Raw genomic sequence first — 21,007 nt, 5'->3', positions numbered from 1 at the left:
GGTTTTTACATTTTTAAATACAATAAAACTTTATTTTAAAATGTAAAAATATTCTTAATTTGCAGTCATACAAAAACTTGCAGTCCCTGGATTTAATCTACAAGTTGTAGTTGTTTTAAAGGTTTATTATAAGAAATAAAAATGAGATCCTATAAGTAAATAACTAATAGTTACCTAGTATTTTAAAGTTATCAAAGTTAATTAATTTTATTCTGTTTCTTTTTAATTTACTAATTTTTGGAGACAATCAGGATTGTGACTTGTCTAAGGTAACACATCTAATAAACATGTGGGGCCAGATTGGACTAGATTCTTCTGATTCCAGAGCCACTTCTCTATCAAATTGTAATGCCAGGGAAACTGAGGAGAATAGAGACTAATTTAAATTTAAAGTGGAGAGTTTAATAATAAAGTTAGCTGACCAAAGGGAATATTGTCCACATTGGTCCAGAGTGACTGGAGAATGATGTTTATATAGCAAAGCAAGCAGGTGAAGCAGGTGATACAGAAGCAAAAAAGAATACAATTAGGTCATCAAGCAGCAAAAATATATTTCTCACAAGTTAAAGCAATAACCAGATGCACACAATGATGGGAAGGGGTTTGGGATATATACAATAGTGGGAGTAAAAGGATATATACAATGATTAGAATGGGTTTGGGATGTATTCAATAATGGGAATGGGCTTCAGGAATTTTTCTGTTTTAGAAAACACTTTACAGGTGTGATGAACCAAACCAGCAGCAGAACAAAAACGGGAAGGGGCATTCTTACACTTGTCATTTTGATCTATGGCTAAATTCAGGTTCTCATGACAAACTTACAGGGTCCTTTTTGGTTCAAAACTTTTTGGGAAAGGTTCAAATCCTAGAATCTTCTTTTATATACCTTAAATGTTGCATAACCATTATTCTAATGGATTCAGCTTGACACTAAACAAATGAGATAAGGTGTGAAAGTATGCAAGGACCAATTGTTATTATCAGGATAAAGAGTAAGAATAGGCCCAAAAGGGACATAATAAAGGTAGTCAGCCAGGGGGAGAAATTGAAAAGGGACTGGTACCAGTTCTGTTCTACTGTCTGTTCCTTTCCAGACTCCAAGTCTTTGCGGACCAGAGCCAAACTTTCTCTGATCACCCCAGAATTGTTGGCATAAAAACAACATTCTTCATTCAGGGCAGCACAAAGTCCACCCTGATGGATAAGTAACAGATCCAAGCCTCTATGGTTTTGTAGTACAATGTTGTCCAAAGAGTTGACTTGTCCTTCCAATTTAGATATGGAGGACTTTATGTACATGAAGTCCTGATTGATCTGGGCATTTAACTCAGCATACCCCATATTACCTTTGATGAAAGCTGCAGTACTCTGGACTGTGGTACCAGCCAGACCCAAACCCACAAAAAGGGAAAGGAACTGGATTGCTTGACATTGTCTATAAATTCCAGGGGAGGAAAAATGGGTGCTGAACCAGCCCCGACCCTCCTCACCTGGGAGAAGAGATAATCGTGGAAACACAGCCACAAGGATACAGAAAGGATTTGGGTTGCTGAGAAAAGTCTCAGTATATATACATTGCATCAGACCATCACGACATGCAAACCAGGAATTCTTGGGAGCTTGGTACCAGACCATGTCATCGGCAGTAGGTGTGTTAGGTATCACAATTAATGTACTAGTGTTACAGGATTGGAGGAGCGGGTCTAAGGGATCTGTAGATAATGTAATTAAACAAGTACCAGTTCCCTGGATGTCTCCAAGAGTAATTTTGAGTTGGTCCCATCCACATGTCAGCTGAGTCTGAGTCCCAGTAATCTGGTCTGCTAATGCTAACCCAATAAAATATGGAGGTTGGGAATCAAAACAGATCCAACAGTCACTGGCCAGCTGAGGATTGGTATAATTAAGAATGAGGTGGACACTGGAAAGAATGTTTAGAAAAGCAGCAGAGACATCAGGGCTGTCAGGCTTTTGCACCTCATGTGAGGCTAAATCTGCAATTTGGGAAGAGGAAATTGGGTTTTCAATAGATCGAACACTAGGTTCCATGGGTACTTCCTCAGATATTGGGTTTAAGATGGAAGCAGTTGGTGCTGATTCTGCCTTCCATGGTACCAAAGGGCCTATGGGCCGTGGCTGGCGGAGATTAGATCTGGTAATTTCAATGAGACATCCAGAAGTTTGAGAAGCTAATCCAAAAGGACGAGGTATACTCCAATAGGGGTCATGTGGGCACCTAGGAGCAAAGATAAGGGATCTCTTGGGATATGGGCCCCATTGGTGGGCAGTGGGTCCCCATACCTGAATGGGGCCAATGAGTTCAGGCTGATGTACAGGGCAATTTAACGTTCCCCATCCTACCTCACAGGCACACTGAACTGAACAGGAGTAATTTTTGTCAGTAGTGCATCCGTCCATATCAGGGGCACAAAGAGTAGGACCCTGCCAAAACATTCCTTCTTTTCTTACTTCCGTTGGGCAACCAACATGGCTCAGGGCTTTTAAGTTGAAGGCTTGGCCCTGCTCAGCCTTCTCCTTATTAGGCAAGTTGGGATCAGTATCTATGAATTGAGCAACCACCTGGCCCCCGGACCCAAGAGTCCAAAGATAGGCACAAAGTGAATGTATAGTCATAAGGAGAAGGATGCAGAAAACTTGGAGTAAATACATACTGCCTGCAATCTTTAAGGATATCCCCAAGGAGTGACACTGAATTCACACTTTTGGAGGATTGGCAGGAGGGACCCCTGTGAAAAAGTCACAGCCCCATACAAACAAAAAGGGAAATTACAAACAGAATGAGTAATAAAAGAATTAGAAGGACCAGCCCATCCACCAGCTTTCAACGACAATTTTCCATAAACACACAGAATCAAGAATTCAGGAGCAAACCAGTCTTAGGTTCAATGGGTCCACCAAGATCTCTGTCTTCTACTCTGTAGTGATTGCAGGTTTTACTCTGCTGTAATGGATCTAGGAGAGGATGGACTCAACTTTCACAGCAGTGGGTGTAGTGTAAGGTCCTATACTGAAGTTCGAGACCAGTTGTGGAGAATTTCTTTACGCCGCCCGGCTGGTAGGGATGCGCTGGATCAGTGACAGGAACTGGAAGAGCCTCCCAGAGAAGGTGCAACAGGTCCCTCAGTTTTATGCAGGTTCTGGAGGAACTTGATGAGGGAAGAGTTAGAAATTTCATTAGTTAGATCCTCTCTGACTAAAGGAAAGATGGGTGGTGGTCTACCAAACATGATCTCAAAAAGAGTTAGCCCTATTTTATTTGGAGTACATGTACTTCTTAAAAGGGCCAGTGGTAATAATGAAACCCAAGGATTTGGGGTTTCCATGACAAGTTTGATAAGAAACTCTTTAAGTGTCCTGTTCATTCTTTCTACCTGCCTTGAGTTTTGTGGTCTATATGCACAATAAAGTTTCCACTCAATACCCAATGCCGTCTAATACCTTGTGATATTTTTGCAACAAAGGCTGGGCCATTATCTGACCCTATGGCTACTGGAAATCCAAATCAGGGCATTAATTCATGAAATATCTTTTTAATTATTATAAGGGCAGTCTCATTCTGTGTGGGAAATGCTTCTATCCAACCTGAAAAGTTGTCTACAAAGACTAAAAGATATTCAGATCCAGATGCTAATGGCTTGACTTCAGTATAATCCACTTTCTATCTTTCCTCTGGGATGTTTCTTCTCAGCCTTCTTCCCACACGAGCTTCCTTTATTCCCTTTTATTGTCATGTGGCTTCTAACTAAATGACTGACATCTTTTATGTAGTACCTATCCAGCAAGTGGTGCATTTTCCTTTCACTCAAGTGAGTGGAATCATGCAGCTCCTTTATAAATGTTCTACTTAATGCCTGAGGGATAAGTATTTTATCTTCTATACCCACCAAGGGCCCTCCTTCCCACTCTTTTGTATGGCGAAGGAATCTTCCAATGGGGAATACACTGGTACAGGTTGGAGGGTGGAAACAGCTAGAGGCAGGAAAGGTGATAGAGAAATGATGGCTACCTTCTTGGCAACCAGGTCGGCAGCTTGATTCTCTACAGCCTCCATAGAATCCTCTGACTGGTATCTGGGACAATGAATAATGGCGACTACACAAGGCAATCAAAGAGAGTCTAATAAGGAAAGGATGCCTGATTTGTTTTTAATATCTTTTCCAGCAGAGGTTCTTTATACAAGAAGGCATGAATGTGGGCTGTCACAAAGGCATAACTCTGTCAGTGTAAATGTTTATTGACTTTTCCTTCGCAAGATAGAGGGCTGGAGTTAAGGCAACTAACTCAGGTTTCTGAGCAGAAGAACCAGATGGTAAGGAAGAAGCCCACAGGTAGACAGGGAAGGGAAGTCTACAACAGCTGCCCTAGAGACACCAGTATTCCCTAGGACAAAACTACTACCATCTGTGAAGAGAACCAGGTCAGGGTTTGGCAATGGGGTATCCAAGAGGTCAGGTCTAGCTGATTGGGTTTCATCAAGAAGTTGAAAGCAATTGTAGAGTGGGAGGAGGGGTCTGGAAGCAGAATAGCAGGATTTAAGGCTGAGATTTTGCTAAAAGTAGGATGGGGATGGTTAAAAAGCAGGACTTGATAGTGAATGATCTGTGCATTTGAAAGCCACCTGTCAGGCATGGATTTAAGAAGGGCCTCAACTGCATGGGGTGCTGCAATGGATAGGGACTGACCCAAAGAGAGCTTAACCAAGATGGCTGTGGCTGCCACAGCTCTCAAACATGGAGGCTATCCAGCAGTGACTGGGTCCAGGTGTTTAGAGAGAAGGCCACTGGGCGGCACCATGGGCCAAGCGTCTGCATGAGCACCCCTCTAGCTATTCCCCTTGCTTCAGAAACAAAAAGGTGGAATAGCTCTGTAACTTCAGGGAGGGCAAGGGCAGGGGCTTCAGCAAGAGCAGCTTTTAAATGGTCAAAGGAGGCTTGTTCAGAGAGGCCCCAGGTAAGGGGACCAGATCCATTTGTGTCAGAGTAGAGGGGTTTAGCTATCTCTGCAAAGGAAGGAATCTATAGGCGGCAGTAGCCGGCAGTTCCTAAAAACTCAAGGACCCAGTAATAGGGACATGAATAGACAGAATAGCTTGGACACGTTCTGCAGACAGGGAGCAATACCTGGACTTAAAAATATAACCTAGATAAGATACTTTGGGGACACATAGCCCAGCCTTTCTTGCTGAAACTCAGTGACCCAGGGATTGCAGAGACTGCAAGAGTTTTGGGATTCCTTCAGGGCTGCCAACTACTGCTCAAGCACACTGCTTCCCTGTTTCTTTTGCTGGCTTATCACGCTTATTAAAAACTTTCAAGGCTATCTCAACTAATTGGGATATATTAATTCCTTCAAATCCCTCCTGTTTTTGTAATTTCTTACAGATGTCTGGTGCTGATTGACTCACAAAGGTGATGTTCACTGATCTGAGATTTTCAGGGGCTTCAGAGTCTACAATACTATAAGTTCAGTAAACCTCATAAAGGTGTTCCAAAAAAAAAAACACCAGGGGATTCATTTGTTCCCTGCATAATCTCAGAAATTTTTGACATATTTGTGGGGTTTTGAGCGGCAGCTTTAAGACCCTGAAGGAGGAATTTGTAATAGATTAATATTGTTTGTCCATGATGTGTTAGGATCCCAGTAAGATCTATCAGATGGTAAACTCGCCTCAACTTGGTTTCAGTGTTTTTCCACTGAGCCCCCACCCAGTCCCAATACAGCTTTCCTAGCCTCTCTCTTGATTCTGTCCATCTCTTCAGCAGTGAATAGAGTAGTAAGAAGTTGCTGGCAGTCATCCCAGGTTGGTTGATGAGTATGAAAGACTGACTCCAGGAGGCCTGAGGCTTCTTAGAAAAAGGGGGATTTTGGCTTTTCCAGTTATATATATCATTAGTTGAAAACGGGGCATAGACAAAGACAGGAGCCCCTTCTTATTCCATCATTTCCTTAAGTGGTAAGATAGGCTGCAGTGGGGTAGGAAGTGACTGGGTAGCCCCTGTGACTTTATACAGAACTCCTCCATGGGTTCATGAAGTGGAAAAGGAAGAGGATGGCTGGGAGGAAGAAATATCAGGTGTAGGGAGAGGGGAGGAACCCAGAGAAGAAATGAACAGCTGTGGGGGAATAGGTGCCAAAGGAGAACATGTGATAGAAGAATCCAGCCCAGACTCCTTGGGGGGTGCTTCCGGAGAGGTTGCAGGAGGCCTAGCGAGAGATGGGTATAATTGTGATCCTGAATATGGAGGGGGAGGAGGGTGATCCAAAGGATCACTTTGTAAAATCTCTTTTCCTGATTCCTTGTGGCTTGTTTTTTCTCCCTATCCCTGGATTGGCAATCAAAATACAGATGCCCTAACTCATGGTGTGAGCTCGGAGCCAGGAAGGGTGGGAGACAACCTGGAGCCATACATCAATGTAAGGATATTGGTCTGGATGACCGGGGTTCCCAGTAAGAATCTGATGGACTGCCTAAACTGTCTCTGTATTATCTGTGCCCTCTGATGGCCAAAGGTTGGCCACTCATTCTGACAGAAAAACCTGAGCTTATTCTTTTTCCATGACACTCCATAGTCATGGAACCTAAAGATTTCTGAAAAGTGACTAAAGAAATGGTCAAGTGGAGTTTCAGCTCTCAACACTGAACTGCCCATTACAGAAAGTAATAAATCAGAAAATATCCTACTGGAGTGATGGTCAACATCCTGACCACACTGTCCCAGGCGTTTTTATAGCTGCATCTGGCAAATATTCTAGGGAAACCAGATAGCTAGCAACCAGACAGAAACAGATAAATTGACATTCCTCGGAGGCTTCAAACTAGAATCTCCACAGCTTGGTCAAATGGGGGTCTGTCGGTGGTGAGTCTGAAATATGGCTGGACCAAATCACCCCTGGGGCCCTGGAACTTCTCAAAGACCAGCACCTCTAGAAATAGACAGGAGAAGCCAATTCTAGGCTTGCCCCCTGATACCCAGAAGTCTCTAGGCAACAACACAGAATGCTGTCTATCTTGCTGGGCCCTCCAAAGTAATGCCAGGGAAACTGAGGCAAGTAAGAAACTAGTTTAAATTTAAAGTGGAGAGTTTAATAATAAGGCTAGCTGACTGAAGGGACTATTGTCCAAATCATTCGGTCCAGAGTGACTGGAGAACAGCATTTATATAGCAAAGCAAGCAGGTGATACAGAAGCAAAAAAGAATGCAGTTAGGTCATAAGTAGCAAAAATATATTTCTCACAGCTTAAAGCAATAACCGGATGCACACAATGATGGGAAGGGGTTTGGGATATGTGAGGGATGTAGAAGACCCTTACCCAAAATGACTATTCAGAGATCATTCAGTAAAAAGCAGAAAAGTTGTTTATTGAAAACCTCTGGAGGAAGAGCTGTCCCATCACGAGATAAGAAAGGGAAAGCTTGTGGTAGGAGGGCTAAAGAAGTAGTAAAGATACATAGCTTTTATACAAGAGATTACATCACAATGAAGAGAGCATTGAGAAGGGGAGGGGGAGGCATCTAATTGGTTGTTACTATTTGGAGAAGTTGGAATAGAAGGTTTCTGTTTCAAAGAATTACATCATAAGTTGGGGAGCATTGAGAAATGGGTGCCCTCTCCCCTTAATTGAATGTTAGAAATGGGTGCCAACAGACTTTCAAAATTTAGATTACTAAGCTAACAGCATTCAACTAACAGTCTAAATATTGATAACATTGAATAGTGATAAATGTCATCATTTCAGGTTAAGTAAATATATCTAAAGTTTAAGCAAATATTGGCTAACACACAACATACTTATGCAGGTCACAGAGACATAGAAATAATGAATAATAAAATACGGAAAAAGAATTTAAACATTACTGGAAGTTCTTCACCTTAGCTCTCTATTCCATACAGATACATACAATAGTGGAAATAAAAGAATACATACAATGATGGGAATGAGCTTGGGATGTATATGATGGTTGGAATGGGCTTCAGGAACTTTTCTATTTTAGAAAACACTTTGCAGGTGTGATGAACCAAACCAGCAGCAGAACAAAAACGGGAAGGGGCATTTTTATATTTGTCATCTATGATCTATGACTAAGTTCAGGTTCTCATGAGAAACTTACAGGGTCCTTTTTGGTGCAACAAAATGTGTCACCAAATTACTCCTGGTATTATATTTCAAGACAGCATAGTTGATAGAAATTAGACAGAGTCCAGAAGATTTGAATTCAAGTCTCACCTCTAGTAGATAATGGCTCTATGCTGTTTGTCCTTTGTTCTCAGTGAGGACCAATGGCATTACATACAGATGATGTCTGGACTTTCTTGGGTGATGACTTGCTCATGAATTGGACGTAAGTGAGTCAGAGGTGTTCTTCACTGTCTTCCAGAGATATCAGATTCTAGTAGCAATCCAAAAGTCAAGATGACCGGCAATGGCTCGGAATTCAGTAGGTGATGTGGGTCTTTTTAAAGTCTTTCCTTGGTCTCAGTTTGTCTGAGGCACCACCCATTCAATGATTAAGGGCTAAGGAAGAATTGAGACAAAAGATGACCTCGTTTGCTATCACAAAAATAATTGACTTTGGAAAGGCAGACCCTTAGAATTTATGGCCAGATTAGAGAACAATAGCTATTTATACTCAATCTGAGCCATCAAAACCCAAACCAAGAACAAGAGAGGTTTGGGTTGGGGCTTCTCATAGGCCATTATTTGAAAACCAGAGTGATTTGGGTTGTAATTAAGTAGCTCCATTTAAATCACAATGAACTTTTTCAAAGCCTGTTTTTTCAGGGCTATATTTCAAGATAAGATAAATGAAAACTGCTTAAAACTAAGAGTTAATCATCAAACATTTTGGAAATAAAAATGATAAAATAAATAAGTAGGAAATATTTTAAAACCTAGTCTCAAATCCTAAAATATTTTACAAAACATAAAGAATCAAAAATTAAGGGTATGACTCTTCATGTGGACAGAAAGAAGAAAAAGAAAAAGAAATTTCCACACTGGGGAGGTCCTGAAACTGATTAAATCACAGATCTAATCTATATCTCTCCCAATATTAATAACCTTTTTTTCCCCCTCAAGTCATTAATACTTGTTAATTTTCACTTTTCCTCATAATATTCCAAACTTACCCACCAGAATTCAAGCTTGATGTCAAATTAGCCCTTGGTATTCTTTCATTTTGTAAAACCAAAACATATTTACTCTGGAAAACCTTAGTTGGCCAACAAGCATTTATTAAGTACTTTCTGTGTACCAGACACTAAATTAAGTGAAAGATCAAAACTCCCTTCAAGGAGAGCAATGGGGGAAACAACATGTGAAAATTATACATACATGATGTAGAGTAAATGGGAGAGATCTTAGAGAGCAGGTACTAGCAGTTATGGTAGGAAGGAATAGGGAGGATTCTGGGAAAGGACTGATGAAGTCGGACAGCCCTGTAAAGTGGTGTAAACAAACTTAAATAGATTTACCTCTTACCCTCTGGAAGGAGGAGAAAAGATTATCTAAAGAATGTACCTTTTAGGATGCAATTCTGTTCTATTGTTCTGTTTCTGTATAAAATAGGACTTGAGAAAAATGTCTCTTTGCAATATCATTTTTCTCTTGAAGTTGATATTGCCCCCCAAGACATCATGGCATCTTTTCCTAACCAATAAAGCTTTTTCATGAGGACATGAAATTCTTTCACTACTTGAACCCACCCATAAAGCTTTGGAGAGAAGAATCACAGATCTCATCTCTGCCCCAGATCCGCACCTCATCAGGACTACTACAGTAGATAAGATTTAAGCTGTCTTTTTTTTTAAAACAGTATTTTATTTTTTTCCCCTGTTACATACCCCCAAAAAATTTAGCATTAATTTAAAAACATTTTATTTTTATATACATTGTTTTATGAATTATGTTGAGAAAGAAAAATCAGAGCAAAAGGGAAAAACCATGGATAGATTAAAAAAAATAAAACAGGGGGCAGCTAGGTGGCGCAGTGGATAGAGCACTACCCTTGAATTCAGGAGGACCCGAGTTCAAATGTGATCTCAGACACTTAACACTTCCTAGCTGTGTGACCCTGGGCAAGTCACTTACCCCCAGCCTCAGGGGAAAAAAAAAAAAAAGGAACATAGCATGTGTTGATTTATAGTCAATCTCTTTAGTTCTTTTTCTGGTTGCAGATGGCATTTTCTAATCAGTCTATTGGAATTGCTTTGGATGACTAAACTATTGAGAACCAAGACTTTAATAGTTGATCATCACATATTCTTGCTGTTATTGTATGCAATGTATTCCTGATTCTGTTTGTTTCACTCAGCATCAGTTCATGTAAATCAGTTCCAGGTCTTTCTATAGTCAGCTTGTTCATCATTTTTTATACAACAATAACATTCCATTATCTTCATGTATACAACTTGTTCAGTCATTCACCAATTGATAGACATCCAATCCTTTTCCAATTCTTTGCTACCATAAAAAGAGCTTTTAACATTCATTTTTACAACATTTTGAGTTGCATATTTTTCTCCTTCCCGTCCTTACCTTCCCCTCTATCAGATACAGTAGGCAATTTGAAATGGGTTATACATATTTCCATGTTAGTTATAGTTATGAAAGAAGAAACAGATCAAAAGGGGGAAAAAAAAACAACATGAGAAAGAATAAGGTGAGAAAAATATGTTTTGATCTGCATTCTGAGTCCATCAGTTCTTTATCTGGTTATGGCAATTTCCCTCTATGAGTCCTTTGTACTTAGATAATTGTGCTGCTGAGAAGAACTGAGTCAAACATAATTGGTCATCACACAATATCACTGATACTGTATACATTGTCTTCTTGGTTCTTTTCATTTTTAAGTTGATTCTTGAAGGAAGCAAAGAAGTCCAGGTTCAAGAAGGAAAGAATTCCAAGCATGGGGAAAGCCAGTGAGAAAACATGAAGTCAGAACTTCCACTGTCCACTTGCCAGTGGACAATAAGATGGAATAAAGAGTTCTAGCTGGCTCCAAGTATCTCCTCCTGAAATGCCTACTCCTTCCATCAACTCTGGGAAATCTCTGACTTGCATCAGATCAGTCCCAACTTTCAAAAGCCACTCAAGTCACTTTGAAATCCTGGCAATGCTAACCAGCTCTCAGATATACCTTAAGTATATTGTGACATGTCCTAGATGGGGATGATATATCTATTTTACAGACTGGCTATATCATTTATTTGAACATAAATAAATCATGTCTAAGCAAATTTACTGTGAGTGAAAGCCTTATCTTGAATGTGAATTGTGTCTCTCCTTAGATCTGAATGGTAAGTATAAAATATTAGAAAAAAACAAACTTAAGGTACCATCTCATATTCATCAAACTGGAAGATATGGCAAAAAGGGAAAATGACAAATGTTGGGTGTGAAGGAGGCTGTAGGAAAATATTATGTTGGCCCAACCATTCTGAAAAGCCATTTAGGCCATGATGAAAAAACTTACTAAACTGTGCATACCCTTTGACCCACTAATACAATTACTAGGACTAAGTGCAAAAATATTTTTTTAAAGGATATATATGTACACAAATATTTATAGTGATATAAGTTGTGTCCCCTTGACCTTTTGGGGGATGGACCTGGGTTAGAGAAACCCTAAAATCTCAACCCCTCCTGACCTTTGGAAGGGGTCCCACCTCCTGTTCATAGGGAAACTCCCAGATAGTGACCTCCACCTACAATTCAATTGGAGATGTTGACCTGAGGCATAATAATCACCCTATTTTGAAATGAAAATTAGTCCCTCAAATTCATCTGGAGATGGCTCCCCATCTTTGGGCCACAAAAACCCAATATAATCAAAGACTGAAACCTCAAACTTTTGCTAAAAATCCTAATAGGATTTGGCCCATTGAGGAAGTTATTTCTCAGTGTAAACCCATCTTTGCTAAAACCTAGCTTGGCTAATCCCTTTGGAACGAGCTCTCTGGGAAGTTAGTTCTCAGTGTAATAAACCCATGTTTGCCACAAACCTTGCCTATTGAAATTGGCCAGAGGATCTCTCAACCCTCATTTCTCACGCCTCAATAATAGTAGCTATTTTTTACAAGGGCTAAAAATGAGAAATTAAGATATTTTAATGGAAAATGGGAAGACTATCAACTGAGGGAGATCAAAGGGAGCAACTTAAAAGAACAATTTGACAATAATATAGAGAAAAACAATTCAGAAAGACTTTAGGATTCTCATTACTCCTATAATATAGCTAGGAAACTAGAAAACAGGATAAAATATATGACTTACTTCCTGCTAGAAAAGTAATAAATGAAGAAAGAGACATACATTTTTGTGTCTAGATAATATAGGAATTAGTTTAATTGGATTATCTTTATTTATGCTGAGAGTTTTCTTTTCTTTTTCTTTTTTTAGTTGTTGTTCAAAGAGGTGAGGGAATGGAAAGGCCAGAATATAAATGTATGTAAAAATAAATTTATTTGTTTTAAAGGAAAAAAAGCAAGTTAGATAGTAGTAAAATTGGAAAGATATTAACTAAGAAATACATGGAATAAGAAGGCATAGAGTTACAATTTACATAGGTAGAGAGAAAATCCATATCCATGAGACCAAAGGACCCAGGATTATGAAGACTTTTCATTTATATACAAGTAAATAGTAATCATCTCTGAATATGAATTGTAAAGTATGTGGGTGTGGGTATATGTGTTATAAACACACATATTGGCTTTTATTACCAAGTATAAAAATGATGCTAAAATCCTGTAATATGAATATATATACTAATTGCACATGACACATTTATTAAATAGTTTAGTCTTCAATGCTTCCTATACATTCTACCAAAAGGTTTTTCCATCCTTCTCTTTCTGTGGTTCTTCTGAGTTTTTTCCATTCATGTAACTCTGTAGTTATATATGCAAGTCAACATCATTATGCTCTTTACTATACCAACGGTTCTAAAACTTTTTGGTCTCAGGACCCCTTTCTTTACCCTCTTAAAAACTGTTGAGGATCTTCCCTCACAAAGAGCTTTTGTTTATATGAGATGTGTGTATGTGTATAGAGACTGATATTTCTTGAATTAAGAATTTAAATGATATAGTATTATGAAAATAGCTTTTACCTCAGAGACTTTCTGAAATAGGCTCACAGTTTCCCTAACACCACATTTTTAGAATTACTGCCTTAAAAAGACAAGGACCATACAAGCGAGACTATACCCAAAAGACTATGGACCATTCTCTGAGAAACACTGCTCTAAACCAAAGCTTTTTAAATGTGGGCCTTGACTCCATATGGGGTCACACAACTGAATATGGGGGGGAATCACGAAATTGTGAGTTTTTTTCAGTAAATATTTGATTTGTGTATCTACTTTATATACCTATATGTCTAGGGTCACATACAATTTTATATGTGAATAGGAGTCATCAGCAGAAAAAGTTTAATAGGCCCTGCTCTAAACAACTCCAACTTCATTTTTCTCAAGTAGCACTTCACAGATATTTTGTCCCTGAAATTTTTGATATTGAGGAGACTATTTTCTTGTTCATTGTATACTCTTTAGATAATATACACTTTAAAATTATCTAATCATTGAAAGGGCAGCTGGGTGCACAGTCTTAACTGCCTGACCCTGGACAAATTACTTAACCTGTTTGCCTCAGTTTCCATATATGGAAAATGAGAAGGAAATGACAAACTATTCTAGAATTTTTGCCAAGAAAATACCAAATGGTGTCATGAAAAGTCAGGCATGATTGAAGCTAAACAATGACAAAATCTTTGAAAGAGACAGAATAGTCATGAGTAGAAATAAAATGGAGAGAATCTGTTACATTCCTACTGTTTAGCACATTTTCTCATTTTGTCATGTATGTTAGAAAAGGCTCTGTAAGGAAGCTATAAATTCACTAAGAGTAGGAACCATATAGAAAACTTCTTTGAATCCCTCATAGGATATACAGGATAATACCTCAATAGAGTCTGTTCAATGAAAACAGTAGTACCTCTATTCACAAAGAAGATGAATTTCAAACTCACCTTTTGTTATCGGAAACTTCACTACTAGAGATAGAAATAGCATTGGTTGTAAAGGAAAACATTCCAGAATGTGTATTCCTTCTTTCTTCCAGTGGTTCCATAGCAGGGTCTCTTCTTCTCTCTCTGTACCCAGATCCCCTTTATTGAAAGGATCTTTGTTTCCAGAACTGGACAACCTCCTTATTATTCTTGTTAACTGATTTTTTGTGGTTACAAAAGCCTCTGTTTTGCCTCATCCTCTAACCTTTTTTCTTACCAAATTCATCTAAAAAAAAGTCATTGCTTTTTAATCTTATTTTTGATTCTTTTAACTTTATTTCTGAATATATACCTCTCCACATGTTCCACCCACCATCCTTTTCTATCAAAAAATTTTAAAGAAAGAGAAAAAAAAAACCCAAACACTTTAACAAAACTAATATATCAATCATGTTTGACAGAATAAGCAGTATTCTATATCATGGTCCCTAATCTCTGCATTTTCTCCACTTCTCCTCTTTGGCCATCCATGCCGATCTAATGGCTGTTTACATTGTTAGAAGGAGCATGATTATTGGTTTCCTGGTCTGCTTGCTTCACTCTGTATCAACTCATATAAGTTAAGAAAAAAAAAAAAAAAAAAAAAATATATATATATATATATATATATATATATATATATATAGATTCTGGCCAAAATGACTGCCCCAATAAGTGGATCATCTAACCCCAGTGGTATTTTAATGCCTGCTTTAACTGGCTTACAAAAGACAATTGTTGAATTTTTGGTTCCATCTCAGAAATCCATAAATGCTACAAAATGGCCTAATGTTTTTTGTTTGTTTGTTTGTTTGTTTGTTTTTTCATTGACTTAAGAACATGCTAATAATGGGGATTAAACCTAAAAAGTGTGTTTTATTTTTGGAAAGTTAAAGTAAACTTTTATTAAGCATGTATAAAGATCTGATTTCATTGGTATGGGGAACTTCCAGATGAATTCCTAATTCCTAAGGGCAGCTTTTCCATTGTTCAGATCTAACCTCAGATACTTCCTAGCTATATGATTCTGGGCAAAACCCCCCCAAAAAACATATATATATATATATATATATATATAAAATTATTCTCTCTAAAAGTGATTCTTAAAGTTACTATGGTCTGCAGACTAATCTCATGTCTTGAAAATTAATCCTAGCACCAATTGACTGTTCCCATTGCCTATAGTCTGGTTGAGCAAAGTTAAAATATGGGGGTCACTCAGACTATTTTGCTCAATAGTTGACTTTGCACACAATCTTCACAAACTACTGTAGACAATATATCAAGATGATTTCTAAATTATCAATTAATAATAAAATATTTATTAAATATCTAATAGATGTTGAGGATGCAAAGACAAAAAAAGAAAGAAAGAATTTCACATTTCACAGAGGTCTGTTTTATTCCTACTAGAATTTTTGTATGTATTTCAGCTTTCCCTTTATTCCAACCCATTGTTTATCAGTAAATCCAGCAGTGGAACTAAAAACCAGATTCTGAAATGAATGTACAAACTCTATAGATCTTCCTGCAAACCCAGCTACCCCTCATGCCCTTTTAAAGATGTTTACTCAAACTTCTCCTATTGCCTTTCCTCCATCTAAATATTGCTTTTAAGATTGTTCACTTATTTATCTTTTTCTTCTTGCTTGTGTGGAACTCACAATAAAAACAATTCATGATGCTCCTTTCTTTTACTTTTTTTTTTTTTTTGTGTATTATCAAGTATACAAATCTTATTTCAATCAATAAATGTCTATGAAGTACCTACTATGTACCAGGGGATATAAAAAAGGGCAGAAGTCAGTTCTTATCCTCAAGAAACTCATTCTACTAGCAGTTGTTGTTTGTCCTTTGTTCTCAAAGAGGACCATGATCCAGAAGACTGGAGATGATTAGTGAAGAAATGAGGTAGAAAATCAGTGATTGGATGTTTCCTTAACCAAAATGAGATTTGTTAAAGACCTTAATTAACAAGGCCAAGATTTTCTTCTGCATCTAGGGCCATCTCCAGTCATCTTGATCTATATCTGGCCACAGGACCTGATGATTCTAGAGGAGAAAGTAAGTCCAATGACCTTGCACAGCACAGCCTCATTTAAATCTAAAGTTCACTTGCACATCAGGACATCATCTCCTTTATATATTGGTCCTCTTTGAGAATAAAGAATAAACAACTCAGTGAGGAGGAATGGGAACTGCCCCAAGAGAGACACAATTATGGCCAACACAGCTTCTTTTTTTCCCCTTTATATTTCTTCTTTTCCTAGGGTATCATACCCTTACTTTCTGGTGTTTTGTCCAAAGGAATGTAAATTTTGATAGAATTAACTTTGCTAATTATTTTGGGGATTACGAACCTTAAGACATCACCTTAAACCAAAATCACTTTAGCTTAAATTGATTGACCTACAACAGGTCCCAGGCCAAGTCATATTTGGCCATTCTTTGAGTCCTGCTTGACTTAGAGTGAATGTAAATAACAATTGTTTCTATTGTGATTAGGAACTTTCCTATTCAGGTATAGATAGATAGATGTATATATATGTAGTAGATATTTGGCAAAGTAAAAAAGGCTATTCTCTAGTAGGGGAAGACAACATGCAAACAAATATATACAAAGCAAGCTATATATAGGTTACATAGGAGAAAATTAATAGAAGGAAGACATTGGAATTAAAAAGGATTAGGGAAAGCTTCTTGTACAAAGGAGGATTTTTGTTGTGGCTTAAAGGAAGCCAGGCAGATCAGTAGGCAAAATTCAGGAGGGAATGCATCCCAGGCATGGGGGAGAACCAGACAAACTGGAAGGAGTCCAGTGATGGAGGGTCTTGTTTGAACAAGAATCTGGGTGCCAGTATCAACAGATGGGAGAGTATCCATGGAGAATAAGGTAGGATGGGACAGGATGGGACTAGGAATAACTTTGAACATGAAAAAGAAGACTTTGTATTTGATCTTAGAAGCAATAGGGAGCCATTGGAGTTTATTAGGAGAGAGTGTGACATAACCCAATCTTCAATTCAACATTAGCAGATAAATGGAAGATGGATTGGATTGGATTGGATTGGGGAGAGGTTTGAGGCAGGCTGGTCCACCAACAGACTCTTGTGTGAAGTGTTGAGGGTCTATACCAGACTGCATAGCAGTGTCAGGAGAGAAGGGAGAATATTTGAGAGGTATTACAAAGGTGAAATTGATAAGCATTAGCAACTGTTTGGGATATGGCAGCTGAGAACAAAATGGGATCTCTGGGGATAACATCTATTTTGTTAACCTGAGGGACTGAGAGAATGATGTTGCCCTCTGCTGTTCATTCTTTGTTTTTGAAGAGAACCGATGACATCACAGGGTGATGTCTTGACTCTGGCATGAATTGGATTTAAATGAGGCAGTTACAAAAAATGGGCAGCTTCACTTTTGCTTCCAAGTCCAGTGGCAGGATAAAACTCAAGATGATTAGCAATGGTCTCAGAATGCAGTGGATGGCCTTGACATCTTTTATGTCTGACCAAGTCCTAAATTCTCCACCTAGTCTACTTCAGCTTCCTTTATGACCTTTGGAATAAACTGTTACCATGCTACCAAGGGAAATTAAGGGGTGTCTACCCCAAGCAGGTTGTTCTCTAATACAACAAGGAAGATAGGAAGGGGGCAGGTGAGTGGCACTGGGTCTGGTGTCAGGAAGACATGAATTCAAATTTGGCCCCAGACATTTACCATCTGTATGTTTCTAGGCAAGTCACTTAACCTTGTTTGCCTCTTTAATGAGCTGGAAAATATCTTTGCCAAGAAAAGCCCAAATGGAGTGATTGGAGAGTCAGATGAAATGACTGAACAACAAAAGGAGGGGGAGGGTCTGGGGGAATGAGAATGAGTTCTGTTTTGGACATAATGTTTCTTTTTTTTTTTTTAATTTTTATTTTATTTTATAATTATAACTTTTTTTTTGACAGTACATATGCATGGGTAATTTTTTACAACATTATCCCTTGCACTTACTTCTATTCAGATTTTTTCCCTTCCTCCCCCAACCCCCTCCCCCAGATGGCAGGCAGTCTTATACATGTTAAATATATCACAGTATATTCTAGATACAATATATGTGTGTAGAACCGAATTTCTTGTTGCACAGGAAGAATTGGATTCAGAAGGTAAAAATAACAGTTTACACTCATTTCCCAGTGTTCCTTTTCTGGATGTAGCTGATTCGGACATAATGAGTTTCAAGAAAAATATGGAACATCCAGTTTGAGATGAAATTAGAGCTCAGAAGAAAAGTTGGAACTGGGTAGATTTGAGAATCTATAGCACAGAAATAATCATTAAATATATGGTTGCTGATGATATTAAGTAAAGTAGGTAGAAGAAAAGAGGGCTTAGGAGAGAAGCTGAGGGAGACCTACATGATATCATTCCTCTCATTTCTTATTTATGATCTTTACAGATTACTCCAACTGATCTCATTTTTGGCTTCTTAACTGAATCAAATTCTTTGTTGCTTTAAATTGCAGCACTTCAATCATCCTGATACAGCTTCCCAATCCAAAATGAAGATTCTGGATCTCTAATCTGAAGTCCTTTTGCTAGCCCTATGGTCTCTTTCTCCAGTTATTTTCCTCAACAGCTTTTCACTAAAGATCACTAAAGAAACTCTTGGCATTTTTGCTTGTGAAAAATAACATTCATTGTTAACTGCCTTCCTTCCCTTTCCCCTGCTTCCTTATTCTGAGATAATTTCAGGGAAAAGAGCTCCAATATACCAGATAGCTAAATGTGTATAAGTTTTCTAGGATCAATAATTCAAACCAATAAGCACCTCCTTGGTGCCATGCTCTGTGCTAAGACCTGGGGATAAAAAGAAAAGCAAAAACCCAGTGTTCCTGGGATGATGTCATAAGTAACTTGGTGTAGTTGGCAGAGAGGGATTGGAGCATTGATGGAATTATTCCTTGGAGCAGCCAGGGAGGGGCATATAATCTCTTGGTCCCACTTTCTATGGAGGTTCCCCACCATAGGTGGCCTCACTTTGCTGTCTCCAGCTAAGAAATCCAATATGTCGAAGTCCAGAAGTTAAAGTTCCCCTTATACATCTGTCAATGGCTCACATCATCTTTGCTGAATTCATGGTGTCTTTCCCTTCTCCCTTCCCCCTTGCCAGTGTATTTCTCTTTTCAACCCCCACCATGCCTTATGAGGGAATTCCTTTTCTCCTGGCTAATTGTGAGCTCCTAGGGAATTTCTTTTCCATCATTAATTTTTAAAACCCTTTTTCTTACTATGTGCTCTCCCAACTCTTTTTCATATTTACCATCCTGATGTCTATTGTTTCTCTTCATTTTGTTTGTAATTTCCTCTTAATGAATCTCTTTTGCCATATAGAATGGCCATTGTAAATTCTTCCCATGACTGAACCCCACATTTGGTGTTTTCCTAAATCACATCATTTGGTGCCTACAACCACATGATCTGCTCTGAAGAAGCCCACAGTCTGAGAAACATGTAAACCACTATGTACAAACTAGATAAAAACAGGATAAATTGGAGATAATTATTAAGGGAGATCCCAAAAGGCTCTTTTCTTCCACTTCTGCTTTTTTAGTTCAACACAAGAACAATGAAAATAATCAAGCAATAAAACTAAATGTAATTGTTATAAAGCTTTTCTCTAGAGTGGCTCAAAGCATTTTGCAAAATATTTTGGTGGAAATTATAATTATTTTACAGCTAAAGTCATGGGTGCACAGAGGTAGGGTTATTCAGTTTGGACCTTAAATATTGAAGTCAGATATTCAGAACTAGTTGGTTCATTAAACTATCATTCCCTTTCTTTTAAAAATAATAAAATATTAGATTGTGATATCATAAAATTGTTACTGACTAACCTTTATTACTGGGGTTAGTGTCTTGAAAAAGAAAAGTTTAAATGGCAGATTTGTTTCTAAATTTAAAAGTTGCACAGAGAAATATGTTACAAAGTACAAAACTCAGAGTTGGATTAATATTAATCACGCAACAATTTTTTTTTTTGAATACTTACCATATTACTTGGCTCACTGAGAAATATTCAAAGAAAGTTAAGATTTTAACCTTTGAAATGTAGTCAGCTATAAATATAGCCAGGACACTCTTAGTTCTAAGTCAACCTGAATTTAAGGGAAGAGATAGGGAAATTGAGGTCTTTATTCAGGGCACACAAGCTGTAGGTGGGGATACCACATAGCAATGGCTGGGATACCAGTGGAGGGAGTTGTGAACAGGGTTTAGATAGAGTACTAAGTCAGGGGACTGACCAACATGCAGGTGGGAGAAGTTAGGCAGAGGGAATGGGGCTGCAAGTGGAAAGAGGCTGGACAGTCCATGCTTTCACAAGGTGAGAGTTTTACATAACTACTGAAAAGCTCCAGAATCCAACAGGGGAGAATATAGGACATTTACAAAATAGTTGTACAAAATACAAAAACATACAAAAACAAAATGAGTCTGGGAGTGATAAATGTTTGATCAGCCTGAGGCAATTCAGGGAACTGAATCAGTCAGGTCAGATTCAGTCTATTGAGTTTGACACCTGGGTAATTTTCTATAGGCATATTACATATGAATTTATAAAAAATAAAATTTTACTTTGACATTGTACACATGTTGATTTTTCAAGAAAACCTATTGCTTGAAGAATCATGGTTACTATCAGCATCATTATTGTTACCGGAAGAGCATTTCTTAAAAATTCCTTCTCTTCAAAATAACATTTAAAGGGCAATAGCCTTGGCAGGAAAAGACGTAGGGGCCTCTTCCGAGAAAAGATGAGCTCGAAAGTCACCGGAATTTGAAAGAATGGAGCAAGGGGTTGGAGAGATTGCCTTGAAATGAAAAGGATTTTCAGCTTTCTCGAACACAAATGTAGACCAAGATTTCTCTTCCTTTTTGCATCCA

This window comes from Sminthopsis crassicaudata, chromosome 1 (assembly GCF_048593235.1).
Source record: "Sminthopsis crassicaudata isolate SCR6 chromosome 1, ASM4859323v1, whole genome shotgun sequence".
Taxonomy (NCBI): Eukaryota; Metazoa; Chordata; class Mammalia; order Dasyuromorphia; family Dasyuridae; genus Sminthopsis; species Sminthopsis crassicaudata.
Note: the sequence above shows the minus strand (reverse complement) of the source record.